Raw genomic sequence first — 11,349 nt, forward strand, 5'->3', positions numbered from 1 at the left:
TGTGGGTTCTTTTTCTAAATTCGTTCGGTGTTTCACTATGGGAATCGCCTCGGCGTGACCAACTAAGGAAGCTCCAATGATACCACGTCTGTCCATGACAGACAGGTCGAACTGTGCTAGGGCCACGCCCCCTCATATAATCACAGTTGACCGGCTCCTTGCAAATCATTCTCGCTTTCTTCCCGTGAAGAAAACTATACTAAGCTCCCTCAGCGCTTCTGGGCTAGCTTGGTTGGTTATGTGCTAACATTTCACAGACGGACCGCTAAGGACTACGTCGCCGAACGCAGTTCCCGACACAGTCAACAGACTAGCCAGCAGTCTCGGTCAGACAATCCCAAGCCGTGAGGGAAACACTCCTTCGCGGCTGTGGCAGCAAAGAGCCGCCACTCCCACCCCGGAGAAGGGAAGAAAAAGCGGCCATCCTAACCCCCCCAGCTTCTCCCTCCACCCCTCCTACAAAGAGGAGGAAGGTTGGAGAGGTAGAGCAGAGCCCCGAGGTTTGTGGTTCAGGGCCCCTGGTGTTTCACAGTTCTCCAGGGGGCCCCTCTCAGTTTCTCTCCCTCCTCATCCAAGAGGAGAAGAGTCAGGGCCAGAAGTGTCACCAAGCACTTTTACCATGTTCACAGTGCCACCAAGCACCATGTTCAAAGAGGAAAATAAAGCCTGCATTCTCGCATCCAGGCGCAGAGCCAAGGGCGAAACGCTACCCTCAAAACAAAATAAAAATAAAACCCAAAACAAATCTGAACTGTCAGTTCCCTGCAGGGGGAGCTCACACTCCTCCCAGGGCAGACCGCTGCAGTGCGGCTCCAGGGGCCCCCTCTCTGCTCAAGCAGACCGGTGGCGCGCATGCGCAGTTCACCCGTGGGTTTTATCCACAGTTTGTCAGGGTTACAGGCTACAGTTTGCTATGAAACCGCCCAGATTCAACGGTGTGTTAGTTTCAGTGACAAAAGGGGATGCGGCACAAGTCCTAGAGGACGAAATAACATCCCTTTTGAACAAACGAGCCATCAGAGCTGTGCCGAGCGAGGAATCGCATCAGGGGTTTTACTCCCGCTATTTCCTCATTCCAAAAAAAGGGGGCGCATCACTTTGCCCGATTTTAAATCTCTGTGTGTTAAACAGACACCTACAAAAATACACGTTCAGGATGTTAACACACAAAGTGCTCTGTTGTTCAATCCGCTCGGGGGATTGGTTTGTGACGATAGATCTTTCAGATGCCACATCGCCATTTATCCCGCACACAGGAAGTTTCTGAGGTTTGCGTATCGGGGCAGAGCCTACGAATACCAAGCCATCCCATTCGGGCTGTCGTTAGCACCGAGGGTGTTGACCAGGTGTCTGGAGGCAGTGCTGTCACCGTTAAGGAACAGCGGTATCAGAATATTTTCGTACATAGACGACTATCTGATCTGCTCCCACTCTCGGGAGCAGGCAGTCAGAGATTCCACTACGGTTATAACTCATCTCACGGATTTGGGGTTCAACATAAACGGGGCAAAGAGCCGAGTAGAACCCACGCAATGTACGGAATATTTGGGTCTAAAAATAAACTCCCTCTCATACCGCATCACGCTATCGGAGGGGAAATTAGCGTCTCTGGGGCAGTGTCTCTCTTTTCCGGCTGAGCAAAGCCGTGCCGTTCAGACTGTGCCTACGCCTGCTCGGCCTGATGGCATCAGTAGTGTCTGTGGTACATTTGGGGCTGTTAATGATGAGGGATTTTCAGTGTTGGGTTGCAGCTTTACACCTGTGCCCATGCCGTCATCTCAACCGGAGGGTGAAAATAACTCCGGCGTGCGTAGCAGCCCTCCGCTCATGGAGAGACACGGCGGCGCTCGCATTGGGCGTCCCACTAGGGGCGGTGTCATCCAGAGTAACCATGACAACGGACACTTCCCTGTCAGGATGGGGAGCGACACTGTTGGGGAGAACAGTGAAAGGCACATGGAGCCGGAGATTAGCCCAGGCTCACATAAATGTCTTGGAGCTTATGGCGGTGTTTCTGGCTCTGAAACATTTTCTGCACTTTCTCCAAGGTCGTCATGTGTTAGTGAAAACAGACTCCACAGTGGTTGCGTACATCAACCGCCAGGGCGGCACTCGCTCTCTGCAGCTGCACAAGTTGGCTCGCACAGTGCTTTTGTGGAGCAACACACGTGCCAGACGTTCTAAACAGGGGTGCAGATCTCTTGTCACGGGGAAACCCTCTGTACGGGGAGTGGACTCTCCACACACAGGTGGTGGGACAGATCTGGCAGAGATACGGTCAGGCAGCCGTAGATCTCTTCGCCTCGCAGGAAAACACACAGTGTCCAAAGTTCTTCTCTCTGGCAGATGTAAATGCACCGCTGGGTGTGGATGCTCTAGCCCACCCGTGGCCAAACGTGCTACTCTATGCATTTCCCCCCCTCAGTTTGATCTCCCCCACCCTGGCGAGGGTGAGAGTTCAGGGCCTGTCGCTAATCCTGATAGCGCCGCGGTGGTCATCCAAGCATTGGGTAGCAGAGATAATGCAGCTCCTGGCGGGAGAGCCATGGCCTCTCCCCATTGGCAGAGACCTTCTCTCCCAAGCGGGCGGGGAGATCTACCACCCTCACCCAGACCGCGTGGCGCTCTGGGCTTGGCCTGTGAGAGGTGGAACCTGAATGCATCAGGCCTGCCAGAACGGGTCATTGATACCATTCAAAGCGCAAGGGCCGGGTCCACCCGCTCTCTTTACAGCGGAAAGTGGCGGGTTTTTGAGGAGTGGTGCGAACATAGGGATACCATCCCTTACCAGTGTTCTGTGGTGGACCTGCTGTGTTTCCTGCAGTACCTGATGGATGAAGGGAAAGCTTTCTCCACAATTAAGGGGGTACTTGGCTGCTGTCTCAGCTTGCCACGTAGGTTTTGGGGATTAGCCGGGCAACATCCCTTGGTTTGTCGCTTCATGAAAGGGGCACGCCGCAAGCTCCCAGTTTCCAGGCCCCTGGTTCCTCTGTGGGATTTGTCGGTCATGTTGGACGCTCTCTCTCATCACCCGTTCAAGCCTATGGAGGCAGTGGGGATGAAGTTTGTGTCTCTCAAAACAGTTTTGCTCTTGGCTTTAACCACTGCAAAGCGAGTAAGCGACTTACAGGCTTGGTCTGTTCAGCCTACCTGTCTACAGTTTGCCCCAGGGCTCTCTAAAGTCTGTTTGCGGCCCAACCCAGCATTTGTGCCTAAGGTGGTGGAGTCAGCCTACAGGTGTCCCTCAGTGGAGCTCTTGGCCTTCCACCCGCCTCCTTTCTCCTCAGGAGAGGAGCAAAGACTTAACATGCTATGCCCTGTTCGGGCTATGCACGCGTATGTGAGTCGGACGGCTGGGTTCAGAAAAGCGGATCAGCTGTTCGTGTCCTGGGCTACTCCCCACAAGGGTAAGCCATTGTCCCGCCAGAGACTGTCCCACTGGATTGTGGAGGCCATATCACTGGCCTATGAGTGTAAAGGTTTACAGGCCCCACAGGGTCTGAGAGCTCATTCCACAAGGGGCGTGGCCACTTCATGGGCCCTTTTTAGGGGTATGTCAGTGAAGGAAATTTGTGCGGCAGCGAGCTGGGCTACGCCTCACACTTTTGTGAGGTTTTACAGGCTCGATGTCTCCGGACCGTCCTTGGCACAGGCTGTGCTGGAGATTATGGCGCCGGGGTTAGCGTGACTCTCGGTTCAATATTATTTGGCTTCGGGAGATTTCAGGCAATCCGGGAGTGGTCTATATCTCCCATAGTGAAACACCGAACAAAGTTAGAAAAAGAACTTTAGGTTACTTAACGTAACCCTGGTTCTTTGATAACAGAGTGAGGTGTTTCACCAACACGTCCCTTCTTGCATAGACACGGAAAGAAAAATATCTGGAATGATTTGCAAGGAGCCGGTCGACTGTGATTATATGAGGGGGCGTGGCCCTAGCACAGTTCAACCCACATTGGAGCTTCCTTAGTTGGTCACGCCGAGGCAATTCCCATAGTGAAACACCTCACTCTGTTATCAAAGAACCGGGGTTACGTTAAGTAACCTAAAGTTCATTGGGCGTATTGTGGGCACATTGGGCATACTCTGGGCATACTGTAGGCACATTGGGCGCACTGTGGGCACACATTGGGCATACTGTCGGGATACTGTGGGCACTTTGGGCATACTGTGGGCAGACTATTGGCACACTGTGGGCACATTGGGCATACTGTCGGTATACTGTGAGCACACTGTGGGCACATATTGGGTATACTGTGGGCATAATGTCGGCATACTGTGGGCACACATTTGGCATACTGTGGGCAAATTGGGTATACTGTGGACATACCATGGGCACACTGTGGGCACATTTGGCATACTGCGGGCACACTGTGGGCACATTGGGCATACTGTTGGCACATTAGGAATAATATGGGCATACTGTGTGCACACTGTCGGCACATGTTGGGCATACTGTGGGCACCTTGTGTATACTGTGGGAACACTGGGCATATTGTGGGCACATTGGACATGCTTTAGGCATACTGTGGGCATGCTGTGGACATACTGTGGGCACATTAGGCATACTGTGGACATACCGTGGGCACATTGGGCAAACTGTGGGCATACTATGGGAACACTGTGGGGACATTGAGCATACTGTGGGCACACTGTGGGCACACACTGGGCAAACATTGGGCACATTGGGTATACTGTGGGCAGACATTGGGCATACTGTGGGCGTACATTGGGTATACTGTGGGCAGACATTGGGCATACTGTGGGTACACTGTGGGCACACATTGGGTATACTGTGGGCATGCTGTGGGCAAACTGTGGGCATACTGTGGGCGCACATTGGGCATACTGTGGGCACATTGGATATACGGTTGGCATACTGTGTGCACACTATGGGCACAGTGGGCACAATGTCGGCATACTGTGGGCACATTGGAAATACTGTTGGCATACTGTGGGCACACATTGGGAACACTGTGGGCACATTGGTGCATACTGTGGGCACACTGTTCATACTGTCTGCATACTGCAGGCACACAATGGTTATACTGTGGGCATACTGTGGGTACGTTGGTGCTTAGATCTGAAAGCCGAGATGGCGGCTCTGCAAAATGGTCCTCCTTTATGATAGCTGCAGTAACTGACAAAACTGACCCATAACATTACTAGCATGCAGTATAAGTGTTGAAATTGCCAGAAATAACCATTTATTTGGGCTCATTTGGGTTTTCTGTGGTCAGGTGCCTTTGGCATTTGTTATTGACGCAAAAAGTCTACTTTAGCATTATATTTAGATACGCTTGGTCAGGACTCATGGTGTCACTTTTTGAAGCTCTCGGAAGTTGCGTCTTGCCCTTTGACATCATATTTACAGTTAGGATATATTTGGACAGTGACACAATTTTCATAATTTTAGCCCTGTGGGCTAACACAATTGATTTGAAATGAAATCATTGAGATGAAATTGTATTGCAGACTTTCAGCTTTATTTTGAGGGTATTTACATCAAAATTGGAGGAAGGGTTTAGGAATTGCAAACATTTTCATACCTAGTCCCCTTATTTCAAGGGACCTAAGGTAATTGGACAATTGAATCTAAATCTGTTTCATGAGCAGGTATGGGCTATTCCCTCATTATTTCAACATCAATTAGGCAGATAAAAGGTCTGGAGTTGATTTCAGGTGTGACATTTTCATTTGGAAGCTGTTGCTGACAATTCAAAACATGCGGTCAAAGGAGCTCTCAATGCAAGTAAAGCAGGCCATCCTTAGGCTGCGGAAAAATAAAAAATCTATCAGAGAAATGGCAGAAACATTAGGAGTGGCCAAATCCACAGTTTGGTACATTCTGAGAAAAAAAGAACGCACCGCTGAGCTCAGCAATACAAAAAGGCCCGGATGTCCATGGATGTCCAAATACAGAGGGTTCACCACAAGGTGCAAACCATTCATAAGCCTCAACAATAGAAAAGCCAGATTATAGTTTGCCAGAAGACATCTAAAAAAAACAGCCCAGTTCTGGAACAGCATTCTTTGGACTGATGAAATTAAGATAAACCTGTACCAGAATGATGGGAAGAGAAAAGTATGGAGAAGGCTTGGGACGGCTCTTGATTCAAAGCACACCACATCATCTATAAAACATGGTGGAGGCAGTTAAATGGCATGGGCATGTACAGCTTCCAGTGGCACTGGGTCATTAGTGTTTATTGATGATATGACAGAAGATGGAAGCAGCCGCATGAATTCTGAAGTCTATAGGAACATTATGTCTGTTCATATTCAGCCAAATTCAACAAAGTTGATTGGACGGCACTTCACAGTACAGATGGACAATGACATACTGCATACTGCAAAAGCAACCCAGGTGTTTTTCAAGGCAAAGAAGTGAAATATTCTACAATGGCCGAGTCAATTACCTGATCTCAATCCGATCGAGCATGCATTCCACTTGCTTAAGACAAAACTTAAGGCAGAAAGACCTGCAAACAAACAGCTGAAGACACCTGCAGTCAAGGCCTGGAAAAGCATCACAAAGGAGGAAACCCAAAGTTTGGTGATGTCTATGGGTTCCAGACTTCAGGCAGTCATCGCCTGCAAAGGATTCTCAACAAAGTATTAAGAATGGACATTTTATTTATGATTATATTAATTTGTCCAATTAAGAAAAATAAGGGGACTATGTATGAAAATGTGTGTAATTCCTAAACCCTTCCTCCAATTTTGATGTAAATACCCTCAAAATAAAGCTGAAAGTCAAGGTTAATTTCATTTCAAATCCATTGTGTTAGTGCACAGGGCTAAAATTATGAAAATTGTGTCACTGTCCAAATATTTCCGGACCTAACTGTAGATGCGCTTGGTTGGGACTCTTGGGGTGACTTTGTTCACGCCCTGGGTCGTGACATACGTTTAACTGACATGTGGCACCAGAATGGGACAGTTAGATTAAGGAAAAGATCATGGGTGGGGTTACAAAATGTACAAAAAAGGGGACATCCGACCCATCCACCACCCCAACCAACCTCTTTACATGGATTTCCGGTCTTTAATACTACTTGTTACGTTGTCACTCTTAATACTACATCATCTAACAGCGCCGCGGTCGAGCAGCTGCTATGCCTAGCGTGTTGCATGCACAAGCTAAAGGGTGATTTTTGCATTGGTACACTTGCTGTATTTTTTGTTGATGGCCGGGCAGCAAAGTCAGAAAGGGACTTATGAATTGATTTCCCTATCATGATGATCTTATCATTGTCATGAGATGGCAGCAGAGATGGTCTTGCTAGCTTGAGCTCATCTTCTTCCCCTTTTCCGTTATATAGATATAATCAATTAAATCATATTACTTCAGAATTGTTCCTTTCATATATGGAGTGATAGGCATGTAAAAGGGTAGATGGGAGAGTAAGTCCTTATTAAGTATGAGTCATATGGTCACACTCTTCTACCTTTAGTTCAGCTTTCCATATACTGTAAGTGTGATTGTATACCTGACTCACTGGTCCTGTCTTCCCGCTTTAGAAACAGTTGCTGTGGTGACTGAAAGTGTCAATTAAGTGGATGAGGGTCTTGTGGTAAGGAACAGTGATATGCTGTTCTGTTTCAAGGTTACTTTCTGTTCTCTTTAAAGAAACCCACATTGCAGCAATAGCTGAACAGAGTTTAGTGAGCTTTCTTTCTGTGAGTCTATATCAGTGTTTCTCAACGGGGGCGGTACCGCCCCCCAGGGGGCGTTCAGAAGATGATGGGGGGCGTTGGAAGCAATATTTTGGAAAGGGGGGCGTTGAGGTGCCCTTGGGGGGCGTTTGTTTGAAAGCTAGTTTAAACCAAAGATTCACAATAACAATACATGTTTACACTTAAACTACTTGCAAAAAACAGTTTTCTGCAACATTAAAAACCTGCCAGTTCACGGCACTGCAACTGGACGAGACGGTGGATCATTGTTCGGCGCAGCTCCGTGCTGCCTTCAAGGAAACGGGAAGTCAGAGCATCGTCTTAAATGAGCTCCGTATTTCAGCGTGAAGCTGCGTTCAGAAAAAATAGCAATCGCCGCCGGGTGGTGCGACGTCCTGATGTATTCTTTAATCCCCCCAATGTAGCACAAGTAGACTTTATATTTCACAGTAACAGTTTTTCGTCAGATCTTTTATAGAACCCAACGTTTCCTACTGTACCTGAAGGCAGTTTAATTTCACGAAGAGAAAGGAGAAAAGAGACGAGCAGAGATTTCTTTTTTATTTTTTTTCGGGCGAGAGATATCGACTGTGCTTTCTTGTTTGGCAAACATTTAGCTGTTCCCCAAACTCCCGGGCAATTCAGGGCTTGTGTTTGCTGTTTTAAAACTTTCTTGTTGAAGCGATAGAGGAAGTGATGTCACTGTTTACTGTACGGGACTCCACCTCCTCAAAACGCAGCGCGATGTGGGGTTGCGCTTCTCCAAACGTTTTTTTCTGCTATTTACTCGCAAGACAGGCGATAGCAAACCTAGACTTTCAAACCTAGACTCTTCAAACCTAGACTCTTCAATCCTAGACTCTTCTAATTTATACTCTTCTAAGCATCAACAAAGGGCTCTCTCTAACTTTCAAAGGTTGTAAACTTATTTCCATTCGGCAGTAGGTGTCGTTCTTCAAGTCGTTTGTCATCACCAAAATGAAAACCTTGTTTCTCTGTGTGTGTTTTTTTGTTTTTGTGTGTGTGTGTGTGTGTGTGTGTGTGTGTGTGTGTGTGTGTGTGTGTGTGTGTGTGTGTGTGTGTGTGTGCGTGCGTGCAATCCTGCTTTTACCCCATGATAAGTGCAAGCTTGTTTTCCCGTTGGAACAATTTGAATGAAAAATAGATTTGAATGTTAAATTGCTAGCTGTTTCTGATTGGCTACTGTTAGTGTTTGTAATAATAATAATAATAATAATAATAATAATACATTTTATTTAAAGCGCCTTTCATGACACCCAAGGTCACTTCACAACCAAAAAAGGACATTCAAATTATAGTCATATTATAAAGGTGCTGAGGTTCACACCATGCAGCAGGCCTTTTGATAATACCTAATTATAGTTTGAATGTTACATATCTAGTAGTTCTGATTGGCTGCTGTTATTTAATTTGAATGTCAAATGGTTGCATTTAAAAAAAAAAAACTGTAAATATTTCTATTCACGTGGCTTTTTTGATACCTGGGAAACTAATACATGTGTTGTTTGTCATTCAATGATTTGATTTATTGATTATTTTTAATAACAATAGTAACGACAATAATAGGCCTATATTAGGGCGTAATCATTAATATCCAGGGCAATTAGCCTACATAATATTTGATGGGGGGCGTTAGGGACCTGGATAATGGATAGGGGGGCGCTGGCACAAAAAAGGTTGAGAACCACTGGTCTATATCAATGACTCATAGGCTAGATGTGATAGGAGAAGACAATTTGATAAAGCCAGCCTGCACTCACACACTCAACGCGCTAACACTGATGATAGGTGGCTACAGTCAGTGGGAGGTAGCCCCTGGTACAGTATGTAGAATCTATACTTAAAGTATACTCAAAGTCTGACAAAGACATATGTTTGGATTATGTCACTGGATATGGATTCACAAAATAATATTTGAACTACAGTCAATTCAATTCAATTTCATTTATAGTATCAATTCATAACTAGAGTTATCTCAAGACACTTTACAGATAGAGTAGGTCTAGACCACACTCTATAATTTACAAAGACCCAAAAATTCCAGTAATTCAAGAGCAAGCATTCAGTGCGACAGTGGCGAGGAAAAACTCCCTCTCAGGAAGAAACCTCGGACAGACCCAGGCTCTTGGTATGTCTGACGGTCCCAGTTGGGGGTGTGATGAACAGTGGCAATAATAGTCACAATAAAGATAATGGATCAGTGACTAGAAATAGTAGTTGTAGTAGTTCATGGCATAGCAGGGCACTGCAGGGTGTCACAGGATGTAGCAGGGTATAGCAGGGCGTCACAGGACATAGCAGATGTAGTCAAGATTTTGAAAAACCCATTCCACTGAAACCTGCCTTTTATATTTAACAGACCACATCAAAAAGCAGGCTGATGCAGGCAAATTATGTGGAATGGTTATGTTAGACCTTCAAAAGGATTTTGATACTGTGGATCGTGGTATAGCGGTATCCTGCTGTTTAAGATAAAGGCCATGGGGTTAGGCAAGTTAGGTTCAATGTGTCAATTCTTACCTCCCTGTAAAGACATAGCTAGTGGATAACAAAGGGAAACTTTCCAACTATAAGTTGTGGGGTCCTTCAAGGGAGTGTCCTAGGGCCACTCTTCTTTTAGAGGACATTATTGACATGAAGGATGGCTCTTCTGACCTTTCTCTTTATGCCAACGAGTCAGCTATTGTTGTGTGTCATAAAGCTTTAGCAGTTGTGGAAAAGTTGTTGGGTGAGGAGCTTCTAAATGTTGGATTTGGCTGTCTGATAACGAGCTGTCTCTTCATCTAGGGAAAATAGAACCAATCCTATTTGGATCCATAATAAAACTTGGAAAGTCCCTGTTACGTGCTGTGTTTTGTTGTTTTGCTGTGTTGTGTGGTGTGTGTGTGTGTGTGTGTGTGTGTGTGTGTGTGTGTGTGTGTGTGTGTGTGTGTGTGTGTGTGTGTGTGTGTGTGTGTGTGTGTGTTACGGAGAGCGTTGGGAATCCGGACAAAAAAAGTCGCTAACACGATGGCTTAAATTGCAAGACATGAAGGTGCTTTTATTTACAAAAAACATTGTGAAACAATGCAGGACGTCCACAGCAAAAACCCTAAGAAACAAAAGAAACATATCTTTTTTTACACTAGCAAAGCTCACATCACCTGTCTGGATTGTAGCCACCCTCAGACTGCCCCCACGCTTAAGTGACCAGAGGCTTATATGTGTTAAGCCCCTCCCACTAGAGCTACCGACTCTTAATTGCCTCAATTACCTCACCAATACGTTACCATTTACATGAATTGAGAATGTCACTGCTACTGTCTACCCGCAATAAACAATTGCTGTGGTACGAAAGTAACAATTAAGTGGATGAGGGTCTTGTGGTAAGGAACAGTGATATGCTGTTCAATTTTCAAGGTTACTTTCTCTGTTCTTTAACAAGAAACTCCACATTGCGCAACTACAAACCAACCCCTGAACACACTTTGTGAGCTTTTGCTGTGAGGCCCTATATATCAGTGTTTCTCAACGGGGTGGTACCACTCTGGGGCGTTTCAGAAGATGATGGGGGGCGTTGGAAGCAATATTTTGGAAAGGGGGGCGTTGAGGTGCCCTTGGGGGGCGTTTGTTTGAAAGCTAGTTTAAACCAAAGATTCACAATAACAA

The 11,349-nt window shown here is 46.3% G+C and overlaps 1 pseudogene; it reads left to right on the forward strand.

The window, feature by feature from the left end:
- The first annotated feature begins 1,767 nt into the window (after positions 1 to 1,767).
- LOC120548507 lies at positions 1,768 to 3,688 on the forward strand (annotated as a pseudogene).
- Positions 3,689 to 11,349: the final 7,661 nt, after the last annotated feature.

The sequence above is a fragment of the Perca fluviatilis genome, chromosome 19 (assembly GCF_010015445.1).
Source record: "Perca fluviatilis chromosome 19, GENO_Pfluv_1.0, whole genome shotgun sequence".
NCBI lineage: Eukaryota > Metazoa > Chordata > Actinopteri > Perciformes > Percidae > Perca > Perca fluviatilis.